Source organism: Sorghum bicolor, chromosome 2 (assembly GCF_000003195.3).
Source record: "Sorghum bicolor cultivar BTx623 chromosome 2, Sorghum_bicolor_NCBIv3, whole genome shotgun sequence".
Lineage (NCBI taxonomy): Eukaryota > Viridiplantae > Streptophyta > Magnoliopsida > Poales > Poaceae > Sorghum > Sorghum bicolor.
The window spans coordinates 12,515,674-12,521,176 of NC_012871.2; positions in this window are offsets into that span (position 1 = coordinate 12,515,674).

Below are 5,503 nucleotides of genomic sequence, written 5' to 3' on the forward strand. Positions count from 1 at the left end.
CTTATTCATATGATATGTTGAAAATCAAACTTTACACTAACAATTTTTCTTAATGAATCGTGCAGGTTTCAGATTGTGAGTGCGGGCAAATTCCGCCACCCTAGTTCTATCCAGGGCCTCCTCATTAAGAAGCACTACCCTGGTTTCGTCACCCACAAAGGGAGACGTGAGCTAGCCTTCACGTGGGACCACTTCTACAGCGTGTTGGATGAGAACGATGTTCCCATCGCACAGGTCATCAAGGACGAGTTCTGGGTGAGTCACCATCGCACAACGTTGCTCAATATTATGCATTTATTCTTAAAATATTGAAATGATGCATGATGTATGTATGCAGGAGTGGTACGTGATAGAGGACGGCGCCCCCGCGGACAGGGTTGCGTATGCGCAGGAGGAGACCTACAAAGACCGGGTCAAGGACATGTACCACGAGGCGCGCATCCAGTGTGTCGTCACCTACAACGCCGACGTCCTTGGCCGGTCGGTGGGCAAGAGCCAGGCTAGGGAGATGATACTGGATCCCGACACCGATCTCACCAGGGAGCAGTACATACAGGTAAGTATGAAACATTACTTCTGATTCCATCCATGAAAAAATAAGTACACTACATTTCTTTTGATTCATCTTATGACGTGTCAAATGCAGTTTCCTACTGAATGGTGCAAGGGCCATCTTGACTGTTGGGAGGCCATTGTAGACTGGTGGAGAAGGCCGGAGGCGTACGCCGAGCGGAGAGCCAGTCGGGCGTACCGCCTGCAGATGCCAGGACCGGCCCACCACCAAGGGAGCCGCTCCCTCCGAGGGTACATGGACACATGGGTACGCTTCTGTTCATTTCATTTGTTCATTCATTAATGTATTCATTCTCATTACGTGTAATCATCCTTGTCTTTTTCTCGCAGTCCCAGTCGCATGGTGGCATAGTCATCAACGAGTACGTGGGGTACGCCCTTGTACACAAGGGCCGAGCGGACGATCCAAACAACGTCTACAGCCCCGCGGACGAGGCCGAGGCGTACACCAACCCGAACGCCTACGAGAAGATGGCCGAGTACACCTCACATGCTCGCGCGCGCCACGGGGACGACTTCGATCCCGCCACTGAGCCCCTCGACACAGAGATCCTGATGAGGGCTGGAGGAGGGAAGCAGCACGGGCGGTACTATATGGCCCACAGCGCCATCGACCCGACCACTGTGCCCACGCTCCGCCAGGTGCGACAGGCGAGCAACACGACCTCCTCCGACGTCCCCATACGAGCTCGGCAGCCGTCTTTCCAGGTAACTATAGTTTTATGCGTCGTTCATATACTTTACATATATACCTAGTGCATTGTTCAAACATCACGGGTGTGTTATTGCAGTCCCAGTTGGCCGAGTTGCGGGCCAGGCAGGAGTCCGCGGAGGAGGCCCATCGGCAGGAGATAGCGCGCCAGAACGAGGCCCATCGGCAGGAGCTGGCGCGCCAGTTCGAGGCGTTTCAACAACACCAGCAGCGTCAGATGCAGGACTTCGCCAACTACTTCACCTCCCTTCAGATCCCTGGTGTAGTCACGCCTCCGCTGCCTGCCTCGCTGTTCGCTCCACTCCCTCTTCCTGGCACTGTAGTACAGTCTCCAGTGAGTATATACGAGTGCATATTGCTTTGTCTTCTGCGGACATCATGCAGGTACTAATGACATCGCTTCTACTTTGTGAAGGCACAGTCGCACGGATCAAACCCGACTCCTCAAGACGACGCTTCTCCAGGCCATGGGTGTCAGGTCCAGCAGACGTGGCCTGGCGCTCCTCGGCCTCAGACGTACGGGTGGGGTCCGTGGTCAGCTGGCGCTCCTCCGCCTCAGACACACGGGTGGTCGCCGTGGTCAGGTGGCGCGCCTCAGCACCCAGCAGGTTGGCCGCAGTAGGGGTGGCCAGGTGAGGGCTCTTCCCAGGGACACGGGGACGCCGGGTCGCAGCCGGACCAGTGATATGGACATGTTATGCTTGTGATGGATATGTTAGGCGGATTTGATCACTTTGTGTATGCGGATTTGTGACAGGATGAATAACAACTATTCTGTATGTGGATTTGTGACCATTGATGGATGCATGTGTCGATTTGTGACTATATATGTTATGCAGGTTCTATTACATATGTTATGTATGTTGTCTATTGTGAATTGAGTGAAAAACAGCAAAAACTGAAAAACAGCAAAAAAATCTCAGCTTTGCCCAGTGCTGGCACTCGACAAAGCTGGGCACTGCGTGGCTGTGGTTCCAGCTTTGCCGAGAGCCAGCCACCAGACACTCGGCAAAGAAATATTGAAAAAAATAAATAAATATTCTTTGCCGAGAGCCAGCTTGTAAGGCACTCGGCAAAGATTTTTTCCAAATAAACAAATAAATAATCTTTGCCGAGAGCCAGCCAGCAAGGCTCTCGGCAAAGAATTTTTTTTTTAAAAAAAATAAACAATCTTTGCCGAGCGCCAGCCCTGGTGGCGCTCGGCAAAGAGCCGTCAACTAACGCCTCCCTTGCAACGGGCGTCAGCCTTTGCCGAGTGCTGACGTGGCTCTCGGCAAGTGGCTCTCGGCAAAGACTGCCTTTACCGATTAAGACTATGCCGAGCGGTCTTTGCCGAGCGGGCTCTCGGCAAAGGCTTTGCCGAGAGCGTAGTGGCCCTTTGCCGAGCGCTCGGGCTCTCGGCAAAGTACCAGAATCCTGTAGTGACTATCAATAACCATGTCCTCCATCATACCAGATTCATAGTCTCACTGCATCGATGTTGGGTGCATCGCTAGCAGCTCTTTTCACCGTGAAACTTCCGAACTGTGTAGTCCTGGACGAAACGCCGCCATTGGATCAAGTGAGAGTTTGACTTCACAGTCATCTAGCATCTAGACACGCTCGTTCTTGCGGTAATAACATGGACATGTGGTGTCGTTTTGATTCGCGCTCAAAGCATGCTTCCAAGCATTGTCAATAAACTTTGTCACTTGTTCCACGACAAAGGGTGCTCTCCTTGATATGTTTTAGAGCAGTTCACACCATCAAAAATGATTGGGAAGCTCATGGAGGAAGAAGATCGGATAATTGGGCTATTGTACTTATAACCTTTCATTAACGCAAACGACATCCTAAGGCGGCCACCTCTACTAATACATGTGCCGCTCTCGAAAATGAGAAATATAGATCAAATTAAGACATTATAACGGAGGCAGTCCCCTTAAGAAGGTCATCTTCATTGATGCTCTACCACTGTCGAAAATGACAAATATATATAGATCTAATTTATAACCCCTGATTCCTGAAAATGTTCTTACCACCAACGCCAACTCGAATAAGTTGCTTATTGCACAAGGAGAAAATATAATACTTGGTATATAGGGTTAGAGAAGACCTGTGAAGCTTGGTCATTTGCAATATATATGGATTACGTTAAGCAAAAGCCTTACGGCAGGTTCTCAGCACCTTGCGCGGCACAAGGGATGTATTCACGACCAGACTTCGGCATTGGTCATTATTTATCTTTCGTAGATCGTCTACTCGTTCCTCCGAACGACGGTCAGCTTGCTGATGAGTGATGACAGTCATTAGAATAGTTTTTCTCGGTATCAGGCTATCAGCTTACAAACTACTCCCCTTCCTCTCCAAATATATTAAGTTTGACTAACTTTATAAAAAATAGTAACAACATCTATGTCATAAAATAAGTATATTATGAATATATATATATTCTATGGTAAATCTAATAATACTAATTTAATAACATAAGTCTTAATATTTTCTCTAGAAATTTAGTCAAATTTTAAAAAGTTTAATTTAAGATAACTCTAACAATTTATTTATTCAGTATAGAGCGAGTATTCATTACATGCAACTTGAGATCTAAAAAACTTAACTGCTGCGCAGTTTGCATGCAGTAACCGAGGCATGTAGGAACAATGCATAATATATCCGAATAATTGAAGTGTGGATCCAAAAACCCTACAGCCACCAATTTACTGCAATGGCCTTGTTACCTAGCTAACTTTTTTTTTCCCAAAGTACCTAGCTAACTTGTTCACCAAGGTCATAACCAGCTCCTAAGGCATGGGTGGATCGGGCCATGATGGCTGGCCGATGGAGAGTATGACACAAGGGTTGGCAAACAAGGCATAGAAAGATTTACGCAGAAACTGATTGACTAGATCAGGACTCTATTCAAACTGACCTATGAACTGATCTTGATTCTATTTGCAACCCCTACCCTAGACAATATAAGAGGAGGTGGTGAGGGCCTTAAGGCTGCTTGCCAGCTTGATTGGGGTGCAAGCAATAGCTCCCTAATTTAGTGCTACCTCGCTAGTCGCTACCCATCGATTTTGGCCACGTGTGGCATATGCTGACTTGATATCATGGTCGAACCTGAGAGTAATACAACAATGGTCTTATAGCCAAATAAATGTTGATGTGATGGAGAAAAGAGATAAGGGGAGAGAGAGATGAGATGAGAGCAACTCTCATGCAAACAAGCTATAGATATATATGGGAGCTCATAGAGTATTGGGCCTAGATGTTAAGTGCTTGTAATAAGAATTAGGAAATAGAAGGCGGGACATGAGTAAAAATAATAAGAAAAAATTTTATATAGAAATAAATATAATTATTATATAGCTTACTCCCTTCTTCCCTTTTTAATTGTCGCTTGCGCTTCCCGAAAAACAACTACCGGTAATTATATATTAAAAAATATTAGTATTTATAATACATAATTAGTATCATTAGAAAGATTTTTGAATCTAGTTTTTTAACAAATTTATTTGGAGATACAAATGTTGCACGTATTTTCTACAAATCGAGTTAAACTTGTAACACGCACAACAACGACGACAATTAAAAAGGGACAGGAAGTAGCTCCTACTAGTCGACTTAGGCCTGTTTGGCACGGCTTCTCCAGCGGCTTCAGAAGCCGTTTGGAGCCGTTTTGTGCCAAACGGGGTAAAATAGAATAGCTCCACCAATGAAGCCTCTAAAAACATGCTCTCACAGAGCTTCGGAGTATGAAGGAGCCAAAAATAGTGACTTCTCCCGATTTTACCTCATTCTATGTGGCATTATGTGAGAGCACATTTTAAGAAAAAAGCTGTTTTGCCAAACAGTTTACCAAAATGGCTTCAGCTCCATCGATAAAGCTGTTCATGGAGCTGAAGCGGCCTTAGACTCTAACACTTACCTTTATTTTCGGCTTGCTCTGCGATCACGTGCCGGCCAAGTGCTGCATCCCGAGGGCATCTTTGCCCGTATTTTCTTGCTATATTCAAATCTAATCGCCCGACAAACTTTAGGTCCTGTTTAGATTAGAGATAAAAAATTTTTGGATGTCACATCGAATATGTCGAAAAGATGTCGGAATGGGTTTTTAGAAACTAATAAAAAAACAAATTACATAACTCATCTGGAAACTACAAGACAAATCTATTAAGCATAATTAATCTGTCATTAGCACATGTGGGTTACTATAGCACTTAAGGCTAATCATGT